Source organism: Pyrus communis, chromosome 8 (assembly GCF_963583255.1).
Source record: "Pyrus communis chromosome 8, drPyrComm1.1, whole genome shotgun sequence".
Lineage (NCBI taxonomy): Eukaryota > Viridiplantae > Streptophyta > Magnoliopsida > Rosales > Rosaceae > Pyrus > Pyrus communis.
The window spans coordinates 7,764,102-7,777,138 of record NC_084810.1 but is presented as its reverse complement, the minus strand read 5'-3'; the positions used below and the strand labels follow the sequence as shown (position 1 = coordinate 7,777,138).

Below are 13,037 nucleotides of genomic sequence, written 5' to 3'. Positions count from 1 at the left end.
TCGGTTTAGGACATGCACCGTCTAATTCACTGCCTCAAGCCAGAAGGTCTTGGGAATCTGCTTTGCAGCCAACATGTTTCACACCATATTCATAATGGTGCGATTCTTCCTTTCTACGACCCCATTTTGTTGGGGTGTATAGGCCGCCGTCAACTGTCTACGTATTCCGTTCTCTGTACAGAAATTGGTGAATTCCTGTGATGTGAATTCACCCCCCCCCAATTTGTTCTAAGACCCGGTATGTGTATTCCAGTTTCCTTCTCAACTTTTGCCTTGTATGATTTGAACGTGGCAAATGCTTCTGACTTTTCCACCAAAAAGTAAACCCAGGTCTTTTTGCTAAAGTCATCGATGAAGGTGATGAGGTACCGTTTCTTGCTATTTGAAATCGGATTGATTGGTCCACATATGTCAGCGTGCACCAACTAGAGAATGTTAGAGGCTCTCCACATGCTTTCTTTCGGGAATGGATCACGGTGTTGTCGTCCTACCAAACAGTTTTCACACACTCGTTGTGAGGCGTTAAACTTAGGTAACCCTACCACCATGTTCTTTTGTTTGAGCACTTTGAGTCCATTCCAGCTGAGGTGTCTGTATCGACAGTGCCATAGTTCTACTTGATCTGTGGTCAATGAGAAGCATTGTTGTTTCCTTGGGACATAATGAGCACACACAGCAAACATCATATTATGTGTGTTTGCAGTTTCCATGATTAAGCCTTTCTCGCTGTGGAAGATTTTACATGTTCCACGTTGAATAAGTACTGCCAGCCCCTTTTCTTGTAACTGCCCAATGCTCAGCAGGTTGTTTCTTAAATCTGGTACGTAGAATACTTCTGTGATCACATGCACAAGCCCATTTACTTCCATTCGAATCTTACCCTTGCCTTGTACAGTAAGACTCGAATCATCCCCAAGCTTCACCGATTCTCGAAACCCAGTATCCAGATCCTGAAACATATTTTTGTTCCCACACATGTGGTTGCTGCACCCAGAGTCAAGGAACCAGATGTGTTCCACTGCTGCTCATTGGTATCCACAAGAGCCATCAACAACATATCCTCATTTGCTTCTGTATAATTCACCTTTTGTTCCTTGGCTCGCTTAGGGCATTCCCATTGGAAGTGCCCTAGTTCATGACAGTTGTAGCACTCCAGGGTAGATTTGTCGAACCCAAACCTACCCCTTCCTCTTCCTCTTCCTGGGTAAGTACCTCGGCCTCCACCTCTTCCTCCTTGCTGGGATCCATGAGTGATTTGAAGTGCTTGCTCATCATCTACATGGCGACTGATCCGTTATTCGTGCACCAAGAGGCTACTTTGTAGCTCATCAATGGACATGGTGTCTAGGTCATTAAATTCCTCAATGGAGCAGACAACGTAGTCATATTTTGAGGTCATAGATCTCAAAATCTTTTCAATGATCACAACATCTTCCATCCGCTCTCCATGCATTCTCATCTTGTTAGCTATGATGAGAGTTCGACCGAAATAGTCATTGACCGTCTCCCCGGCCTTCATATGTAGCACTTCAAACTCTTTACGAAGAGCCTGTAACTGAGCACGCTTGACACGTGCTGTTCCTTGATATTTTTGCTTCAAGGAATCCCAGATATCTTTTGCTGTATCTTTCTTCAGGATGGTCTCCAAGATCGACCGATCAATGGCTTGGAACAAATAGTTTTTAGCCTTGAGATCCTTCAACTTCTGATCCTCATAGCTCTTCTTCTGTGTCTCACTAAGATTTGAACCTTCTGCTGCAGCAGTAATCCCCGTCTCTACCAAGTTCCAATACTCCTTGGAACGCAGGAAATTCTCTATCAACATACTCCAATGATCATAGTGACCATCAAGCTTTGGAATAGCAGGTTGCACAAAGCTACTCTCGCCCGCCATATCTTTGTTTCTTCACTCTAGTCCTTGAGTCGCAAGATTTGATCAGGCCCCGTGATGGGGCTCTGATACCAGATGTTGAAACCGAGAGGATAGCTGAAAGCTTGTGCAAAGTATGACTACTAAAAAACTGGGAGAATTCTTATTGTACTGAACAACCTTTGTGGCTATTAAATAGCCTTACACTTGCGAAGGAAAGGAAATAATCACCCACATTTTTACAGGACCTACAATCATGGGCATGACTAGTTTGAAATGGGAAAAACAATCTTGTTCCTCAAATCAAGGAGGAATTATTCAACTTAACAACAAATAAGCCTAAAACCCTAGAACTCTAAAACCTAATCCTAATGGCTAGGAGACACTAATAGTTTCATCAAAACCACGGCTCCATCATGGCCATGGACGTTGACGCACTCAAGGCGTTCTATGAGGGCATCATGGGTGAAAGCAAGCTGGTCGATCAATACAGTACAGCACGAAGCCTCTAACACGGAGGGAATTCTCCCACGACTTATCCAAAATCTATGTCAAGAGAGTAGGGATTGTGTTTGAGGGATTGTGATGGGTGTTGCTGTGATGGTGGTCTTTGATAAGGGAGTGGAATTTATCAGCGACCCAACCTTCCTTAGGATGTGGCAGAGAGAGACATAAAGAGAATGATGAGACAAGGAGTGGGCGACGATGGTTACTTAGGCTATGACCCCCGACTTTCCTTCCAGCGATTCGGCTCCTTCGTCGACTCCGAGTCACTCAAGAACTTTGTTACCGATTTCCCAATCTTCCACGGCTCTATCGTAGACGACGTTTTCGCCACTCAGTCAATGTTGGAGGCCTTCTCTGCTCCATTGATCTACACCGAATCGAACAGCCAGGGCTTTGATGGAGGGTTTGGCGGGTCCGACAATTCAATTTTTCCCCATCCGTCAAAGATGCTACCCCGAGGAGGGCTTTGCTCTTAGAGAATGGAGGAGGTAGGGTCTCGAATTATGATTGTTTTCAATTGAATCGATAGTTCTGTTTAGCAGTTAAATTTTGACTCTTTTGTACAATTTAGTTGAAAGTTGTTGGTTTTGATTTGGTTTGAATTATGTGGCATGCCAATTATTCGTTTAAGATTGTGGAGCTAAATTCGAATTGAAAAAAGGCTCGTGATTGATGTCAAATTGTAGTTATTAACTACCAAAAAGTGATATTATGTTTGCATTGAAGGTGGTAGGAGAAATAAATGGTTGAAGGTGGTAGGAGAAATAAATGGTTGAATTCTGTGAGGTTGTAAGGGAGTTATAATAATCCGAGTTTTTGGACATTTAGGCAGAATGCGATTCATCTCGAGGAGGAGGAGAAGAAAGAAAATAGTTGTTGCTTCAAATAATTGAGGAAGCAGATGAATTCAAGGTGGGATTCTACCAGAAGAGAAAGATCACTATTGAAAATAACAAGGCTACTAAGAGGGAAAGGGAGAAGGTTAGACCAAATTAGCTTTCCAAAAAATTATGATTGGCACGGCACGATATATTTTTTTTTTTAATGAGCTCTTCCAATAATGTCAATTTCTTACTTTACTGCCTCAATTTTAAGTTTTTGGTTGGAATGCATATGAAGATTCTTTGGACTGATGCTTATAGTCTGTTTATTTCATTTAACTTTCATTTTTGAATTGATGATTCATTCAATAATTGAATACTTGATCGAAATAGGCGTTGAAGAATAACCACAAATTGTTGACATGTAGCTCCCGACATCCACTCAACTTGGTTGTTCATAACTTTTTACAAGATCGTAACTCTTTTTCTCTCTGCTGGGTTTCTGAATTCAACTAAGTGATGGGCACAACTGTTTAGGATTCTCTATGCAAATCTACAATGTTTGCCTATTAGGCTTCATCGCAAAACAAATACTACTAATATTCGTCGTGTTAATCATTTTTTGAACTCTAGTCCTTTTAGATAAACATTTTGGAATTGAACTTTCTCACAACTTTATGGTTTCTTTGCCTTTAATATCCATATCGATCTCTCTGGCATCTAACTTCTAAGGTATAAAGAAGCGAAGAGTTAACATGCATTTCTGACATTATTCTGAAATTGTATTTTGGCGTTTCTCAGCAGTTCCTAGCTAATCATGAGAAGTTTCATGTTGAGGTAGACAAGAACTACTGGAAGGCAATTACGGACTCATCCCCAATGAGGTGCCAGCAATAGAGAAGAAGAGAGGGAAGAGAAGGATATGGAAAAGAAGCCATCCATTCTTGTTGTCCAAGGTCCAAAGCCTGGAAAGCCAACCGAGCTTTCGAGGGTGAGGCAGATACTTTTAAAATTGAAGCATAATACACCTCCCCCACCTTAAGCATTCACCTCCAGCTCCAGCTCCCACCAAGGATGCAAAACTGAGTACTTCTGCTCCCCCGAAAGCTGCAGTTGTGGCGGTTACCCCCAAGGTTGTAGTAGTTACTTCGTAATTTGCCTGGCGTTCTTTGTTAGGCTTATTTTGTAGAAACCATGTACTTCCATTACAACATTGTGGAGTTTTTCTTCTTTAGTTGAACATTTCCTGATGGGTATATTCCGTTAGATTTTGTGTTTCATATGTACAAATGCGAGTCGGAAGGGAACTAGGACCTATCCAAATTTTATTATAATTATTGTTTTTTTATATTGAGTGTTTCAGAAAATACATAGTAAACTCTATATGTTACATTAAATTTTCATACAATGGTTGAACTAATTATTTAAATTGGATTAAATTAATGGCATATCTAGTATATGTATTATACCTTTTTTGGTTATTTCAAACAGTCACAGCTGTTTTACATTAAAGTTTACCAAACACTATAATGTTGCACTTTTACAAAAAAGTTTACCAAACACTCTGCTGTTTTATTTTACAACTGCTTATTCTCACAGCACAGCAGAAAAAAAAAAAAATTTAAGCACAACAATACCAAACCAACCCTAAATGGTATGTCATTTGTTACTGTTATATATCTCCTTTAGAGACTGTTTTAAGAGATAAATATGTCTTTAATATTTTTATTAATGGATGGGTTAAAAAGACTATAGAGTGAGTTTAGTAACACTCAAATTTTATATGCATCCTACAATTCTTTCTCTCAACCAAATAATGTTTGATTGCTGATAATCTCACTTCATTGTCTTATTTTCTTACTCACATTTTAGTAAAAATCTCAAAAGTATTAATAACATGTTTATCATTTTATAAAAATACGATTAAACCCTACCCATTCTTCCCTACCGTCTTATCTCCGTTCCCGTGCTTCTCTCTCTTCCATTTCATCTTTCTCTTCTCGGCTTGTAAACCTACTGCCACAGCTAGAAGCACAGATGCTCAGGAGAGTACAGCAGAGTTGTGGCGGTGGAGGAAGGGCAAGAGGAATGGGTCTTTCCTCTCGGCCACGTCACGTCACTTCTTGTTTGGGGCTTATATTTCAATTTCCATTGAATTTGAATGGTGTTATGGGAGATTGAGAGTGTCATCACAAACTTTTAGTTTTCTTTCTCTATGGGCCTTATTGAGTTGAAGGTAATCTTACACTACTACAAAATAGGCTATCACTGGCGAAGCAAAAATCGACAAGAACTCCAATTTTTGTCGAAAATTTGGTAAAAATCCGACATAAAACCATGCAATGTCGGATTAGAATAGCGACATCTTTGCTAGCATCACGAAAGGGCTTCGATGTCTGTTTGTTCGCTTAATCCGTCACTAAGTAGCGTCGGTTAAAAGCAACACCGAACTTTACGTCAGTTGAAAGCGACGTGGTCTTCTGACATGATGACGGTCATAGCCGACATCAAGTAGCAATTAAACTATAAAATATCCAACCCAATGTCGGTTTTAACCAACATCGTGATAAAATTAAACAAATAAAATATCCCGATGCATTAAAATATGCAAGCTATTGACGGTCCTAACCGACATCTATAGAGCAACAATCAATCCACATTGAAAATCTCTCATCCATACACAAGAAATTCCACCTCCATGAAAAAAATAGACTGGCATCTATAGAGCAACAATCAAATTACAAAAATGTAGAGATGCTAGCACTTCACTTCTTTTTCATTTTCTTTTCAAACAACCAAAAAAATCACTAGAATATTAACTCATATTTGGATCATCATCACCATACACTGGATTCACCAACCATTTACCAAACCTAGTAACCTCTTGACCACCTGAAGCAATGGATTACAAAGAATGTGATTGAAAAAATATACAAATACACACAATGTTAGCCAACTCCGGCATGAAAACACGTCGTCGTTAATACAGTTTTATCCGAGTTTGGATTGCACTTCGGCATATTGGGCACGACTGAAGATCTTATCCACATTTGCAACATGTCTGCACCGAAAACATAACACTAAGAACACAGTACTAAAAATATGATTGTCTTAACTCATCTTGAAACTATAGTTCAAAAATGTACCTGATGCCCGCAACCAAAGGCCATGTCTTTCGGATTTGTAACGTAAATAGGGCAAACCTGTTGAACACTATAACAACTCATCCCTAATTTTACGTTTTATCAATTTTAAAAGCATGAATTGACGAAAATGCCCTAGAGGCAAGGATTTTGACTTCTGTTGGCCATTATTTAGAGAGATGCATGAGTCATTATTTTGGAGTATTTGCGTAGTAATCATTGCCACGAACGCATAAGCGAAAACCATTTGCGAGTTCGGATTATAATGGTATAGTTACGGACATTTGAAATTGGTTATTTAAAGTTTAGCTATAAATAAATTGAACTCCTACCTTGTGGGAAAGAAACCAATCAGATTTTAAGCAAGAATAAGAGAGCGGGATTTTGTTTAAGTGACCAATTAGATATGTTAGAAAGAGGACCAATCAGAAATTAGAGAGAGGGATCAGCCAATCAGGAAGGAGAGAGAAGAACCTCATCCTCTTCCCTTTCAACCCCTTGCACACCACACAACCCAGTTCGACATCCCATTTTCCAAGGCCGATTCCGGCCAACTCCGGTGGAGTTTTTCGACGCCACCACCACCATCTTGAAGCTCTCATTCCCCTCTACAAAACCACCCAAGAACCGCCTTGATTAACCACGGTATGTGGCAGTTTGAGGCCACGAAAGTTGACGAAAATCAACAGTGCTCCGGCCACTCTTTTCAATTTTTCGACGAATCGGCAAAGTGATGGCCGATGCCACCACTTGCGCTTTATAGCTGATAGGAGCATATTCATGCGACTTAAATGGCTTGTTCTCGTGCATTTACGTTATGTTTCTTTAGTTATTTTAGTCCTTTATGCTTCTTTTGTGTGTTTTCAGGTTCTAAGGGCAAAGTATGCAAAATGATGCCTTTTGGAGCCTTTTGGAGCAAATTAAAGAATTAAATGGATTGCATATACTTAAAGCCAAGTGGATGGACGAAATTGAAGACCAAAGGAGACAATTCCCTTATGCCGTGCCAACCACATATCATACACTTCATCACACAACACACCATCACAATCACACAACCAATGTCGTGTAAATCCATTCCACTTCATTGCACATGCATCTTCATAAATCAGCACATGCTCTCACCATTGCCGTGGCCTACCCTCCCTTTTTGTTGTTTTTCACATTCATTTCTAGCACATCCTTGGTGTGTCGTGCATCTCCACAATCCCATTCATCAACACATGGATTCACATGCTTTCACAACCTAATCCACATGCACATTCAATTGTCCACACTTCTTGCCGTGCATTCCCTTTCATTCCAGCAGCCACATGCACTTCCCTCTTTAACACATTCACCCACATGCACCCTTTATTCTTTCATCATTCCAGCCACTCCACATTCATCACCAACATAATCATTCTTCCATCCTTGCCGTGCACATGCATTTCCTTCATCATTTCCAACCCACATGCACCCAGAAATCATCCTTGCCGTGCACATTCAATCACCACAAACAAGCCACATGCACTCCCACTCTTTAATCCATTTCAAAGCACATGCACATTCACCCTAATCACTCACATACACAACCTGCCATCATTCCAGAAAATCACCATCATTGCCGTGCATCCCATTCAACTTTGCACATGCATTCATCATCATAACCTAGCTGTCATTCCACTTTAATGCACATGCATTCCCTTCATAAATCAGCCACATGCACACTCAATCACTCAACCCATCATTGCCGTGCACTCCCACTCTAGATTTCCAGCATCCCATAATCATTCACACCCCTTTAATCCACATGCAGCCACATATTCATTGCACATGCTTTCACATTCATTTCCAGCACCAAACATCCCATGTCGTGCATTTCCTTTCATTTCTGTCAAAGCACATGCACTCTCACCCTTTAATCACATGCATAAATCAGCCACATGCATCTCCCATCACCATTCCATATTTCCACCAAGTTCCTAGCTGTCATATTCCCTCTTTTTCACCTATAAATAAGCATCCATTGCAGCCACAATTCATTCATTCTCACACATTCTTCCATACATTCAGAAATTCACCAAAGAGAGCCTTTATGCCGTACAAAACAGCACCCATTCCCTACCAATCCAAACACCATTACTTCCTTCCACATTCCACAAAACCTATCATTCTACATCATCCATAATCCCCAAACTCACCTTAGACCTTGTGCTACAACAAAGAGGAAGAGAAACGGGCCTAAACGTTCATACAATTCAAGTTTGAGTTGTTGGAATGTTTAGGTGTTTCTTTTCCTTTGAATTCAATGTTTAATTTCAATTCTCTTTGTTTTGTACATATGAGGAACTAAACCCCCCTTGGCTAGGGAGGGATTCGAAATATATGTTTATGCTTGCATTTTGATTTGATTACTTCTAATTGCGTTTCATAAGTTGTGAATTCAATTTGTTTAACTGTTTTATTGATAACTTATTTATGTATGTTTATTGAGAGTGCACGCTTAATTTTCATGCATGAATATGACGCTAGAATATAAGTGAGTTTCACCTAATCGTTACAAACTTATATTCACAAGTAGTGGAGGTTGCTTATAAACAATCGCGTTAAATGAATTATTGGCAAGAGTTTCATGCAGTTCATAGTAACGAGTGCTTCGTCAATGCTTATGGTTTTCAAAGAACGTAATGATTCTTGCTTGTATCTCTATTATGCAGTTCATATAGGGAACTTGTGGGGAATGTTTTGGGTTGTCGTATGCAATCATCCAATTCAATAACGTTAGGAAAATCTGAGGGTTAATTAGTGCAATTCACGGTTAATCTGGGGCGTTGAGAATTCATGGTTTATTGAAAAGCAATTGGAAATCGTTTTATATGCAAGTATAACATGTGTGGAGATGAACCCCTTAGCTAGCTTCCCATCCATTCCATTCCATCAAATTCGTTTTTACAATCTGTTCTAATTTTACAAAGTTTTAAGTTTTGTTTTCAAATTCGTCAAAACCTCAATCCCCCTTTACTTTAGTGTCCAATTTAGTTAGAAAGTGTCTTAGTTTGTGTTTCTAAGTGTTTTGAATCAATTTATTACCCAATTTCGTCCAAAGTAGTCAAAGTGCTCAAAACTGCCCAGAAAGTGGTTTTATTATGCAAGTATAACATGTATGGAGATGAACCCCTTAGCTAGCCTTCATCCATTCCATTTCATCAATTTCATATTTACATTCTGTTTTAATTGCAATCTGTCCATTTAATTTAATTTCGTCAAATCAAAACCCCCCTTTACTTTAATGTCAAATTAGTTAGAAATCAATTTAGTTTGTGTTTTTAAGAGTCTTGAGTCAAGTTACAACTTAATTTCGTCCAAATTTGGGTTTGTGCTCAAAACTGCCCAGAAAGTGGTCTTTAGGCAGATTTGAGTGTGTTTGTGCTATTTTGAGTCTTTTGATTTGTTTTAATGTTTTAAAGTTTAGTTTTGCATTCTTTGAGTCTAGTATAGTGTTTTATATTGTGTTTTTACGTTTTTGAGTCAAATCCAAGTGATTAACAATCCCTCCTAATCCCCGGTCCAGAACGATCCCTACTTACATACTTACTACAATTTGACAAAAAGAGGGTTTAATTTGTGTGCATATAAATCACGCATCAATAGCCCATCATCCCAGGAGAAAATCCCAACCAACCTTGACCCCGTTGGACTATCGTAGACAACGAATCGACAACCGGGAAGCTTTAGGCACCCGCCGGCTTTGTGGGCAAAATTGACCATCTTCAGTCCACTTTTGGACTTTGTGGCCGGCATGAAAGTTATTCCTCTGTATGAGATCTTCATTTTTGTGAAATTTGAGAATTTTTAGAAATAGTCGAATTTTTCCGACGAACCGTGACAGCTAGCCACCGCGTGCGGCAGCGCGTAGGCCGAGTCCCCACTGATCATCTTTGGCTAATTTGGATGCTCCAATTATATATTTGACAGCCGTTTAGTGAAATTAAGATGGTTTAATGTAGTTTCGTAGTTGACTACCACCTAGTTGGTTGTCACGAGGTCCTTGCATGACGATCCGACCGTTGGATTGTCATCAAACCTTAGTACCTTATAGTACGTAATATTTAAAGACCATAGGAACTTATAGATCAGAAATCTGACATATGGATCTTTTCGAATTAGATTTTTAAGTTCGTAAAATAAAACATCGGCCGCTACTTAATTTTAGCAATTGGCTGAGATTAGACCGTTAGATCATTCCGAAACTTTAGGATGTTGTTCTAGAAGCATAATATGGATCTTTGGAAGCTACGGATCGGAAATCCAAGGTACGGATCTTCTGGATAGGGTTGTGGACCCTACCGTTGATCTTTGACGGATGGTTGACTTTTGGTCAATGGGTCTTAAATCATTCTAGAACGTCCTTAAGATGTGTTTTATGTAAGTTATGTATTTTATTGATAAGAGTTCTGAGATGTGATTGAATATTTGTTCTAGGTGATGATCGTTCGTGATGTCTCGATATTCGTGCTAGGAAGTCGTGGTGCGGACCTTAGGTGAGTGGGACTTTTCCTTTTTATAGTATATATATGATTGATAGTTCCACTAATGCTTTTAAATTGATTTATGCATTTTATGCCATGTTAATATATATTTTAAAATACTATGATATGGTTGAGTTTTAGATTGCATCATGGCATATCCATATGCATATTACCTGCATATAATTGTTGTGAATGCTTGGAAGTGATAAGGTGAACGCGGGACAAGCAGGTAAGTTCAGGTGATTTTATGGTGTTATTTGAAATGATTGAGTTATGGCTTGACTATATTTATGTTTTATGCAACTCCGACACTGGTCTTACAGGTTGCGATAGGCAACTCCGACATTATTGTACATGTTGCAATACTAGGCAACTCCGACACTGTCATACAGGTTGCAATACTAGGCAACTCCGACACTGTCATACAGGTTGCAATACTAGGAAACTCCGACATTATCGTACGGGTTGCCTATGAGTCGTACAGGTTGCATTAGACAACTCCGACTCATGTGTTATCATAGATTGATTTATGAGTCTTACAGGTTGTGTTGGGCAACTCTGACTCGTGTGTTATCATAGATTGATGAGCACCTGATTTTTTTTTTTATATACTGCTGTCGATATGTAGTGATTTGGAATATTCCTGGATTTACTGTTGATTTACATTTGATTTCATACTTATACGTAGTATGATTTCCTGGAAACTATATAGGTATTACAGCAAGGGATTATAACGTTTAGAAGGTCTTTATTAAAGCATTATTTTCAGACCCACTCACTCTTGTTTTTTTATCCCTCCAGGTTCTAGTAGCAGAGTTTTTGCATCGACGAGGATTCATGGCAACTCTTGGTATTGGAGATTACCTTTGATGGTATGATTTTCAATCCACTCTACTATACTTTACTTATGCTCTGACGTCACTTGTGAAATGGGTTCATTTCCGCTCACAACGCACTCTCGTATTTAGGCACTTTAGGTTTAAATTTATTCACATATTCCACATCACTATACTTTATGGCTTCGTCATCTACCAGGTGTCGGTCAGCACAACTTGATTCGAAGTCCTAGTGAACAATCCGGGTCGGGATGTGTCAAACACCATATAAACTGTTAACCCACAAGAGCGCCACAAACCCATCACAACAGTATTTAGAGGTGGCAACTGAGAAGTTTGCATACCTAATTATCATAGGTAGAACTGGGGGCAGGTGGAGTTGTACCGACGAAACTGCTGTCTCCATAATAAGGAGGAACACTTGGCTCATAACAGTTATGGGAAGGTTTCGTGAAAGATGGCGAACTGAAATTGGTAGTACGAGAAGCTAAAAGATGACGCTCCATACACAGGAAAGGGGAGAGGAACCCTCTGGGGAATATTGCCCTTCCAACCACTGCCCATTTCAAGAAGAAGAAATTTTGTAAAAAAATTACGTAAACACAAGTTTTCGAAAGGGGTTTAGAGATGAGAAATAAAGACTGCATTATTACCCCAATATATTGAGCTCTATTGTTGCTTTTCTTTGACACATTGACTAAAACGCACTTGGCGTTGAAATATTTGGACTTCGCGTCGGTTAAAACCGACACTAAGTCACATAGTCTGACACACTTTACTGAAAGGCAAGTGGCATCAAAATAGGAAAAAAATGCGTCTGTTAAAACCAACGTGAGCCTGAAAGACTTGATGGAAGTGACGTCAAAATAAGAAAATTTTGCGTCGGTTCAAATCGACGTGAGCCTGACAGACATGACAGTGATTGCAAATTGCGTGGAAATAAGAAAACGTTGCGTCAGTTCAAACCGACGTGAACTTGACAAACTTGACTGTGATTGCAAGTGGCGTTGAAACTAGCGAGAAATTCCAGCCAAAAAAAAAAGTTTAACCTAAAGTTAAAAAATAAGTAGTTATGTTATCTCATATAATATTTTAATAAATAAAATTTAATTTATACATAATACTTAATAAAAAAAACAGAAATATAATTTTATGATAAAATATCATCATACACGAATTGAAACATTGTCTAATTAATACATAAAATAATTAATATATTTATTCCCTGTCATCATCTGTTAGCTCGTCGTCGGCATTTGCATGATTAACAAACTCGGTAGGCAATGGTAATGATTCAAGAAAAGGAGTCTCTTCCATGCCAACCCTTGTATGGAATTTTTCATTATCAA

General features: G+C 39.1%; 1 pseudogene; it reads left to right on the top strand.

Annotated features, from left to right (window-relative positions):
* The first annotated feature begins 2,550 nt into the window (after nucleotides 1-2,550).
* Nucleotides 2,551-4,352, top strand: LOC137742879 (clathrin light chain 2-like; annotated as a pseudogene).
* Nucleotides 4,353-13,037: the final 8,685 nt, after the last annotated feature.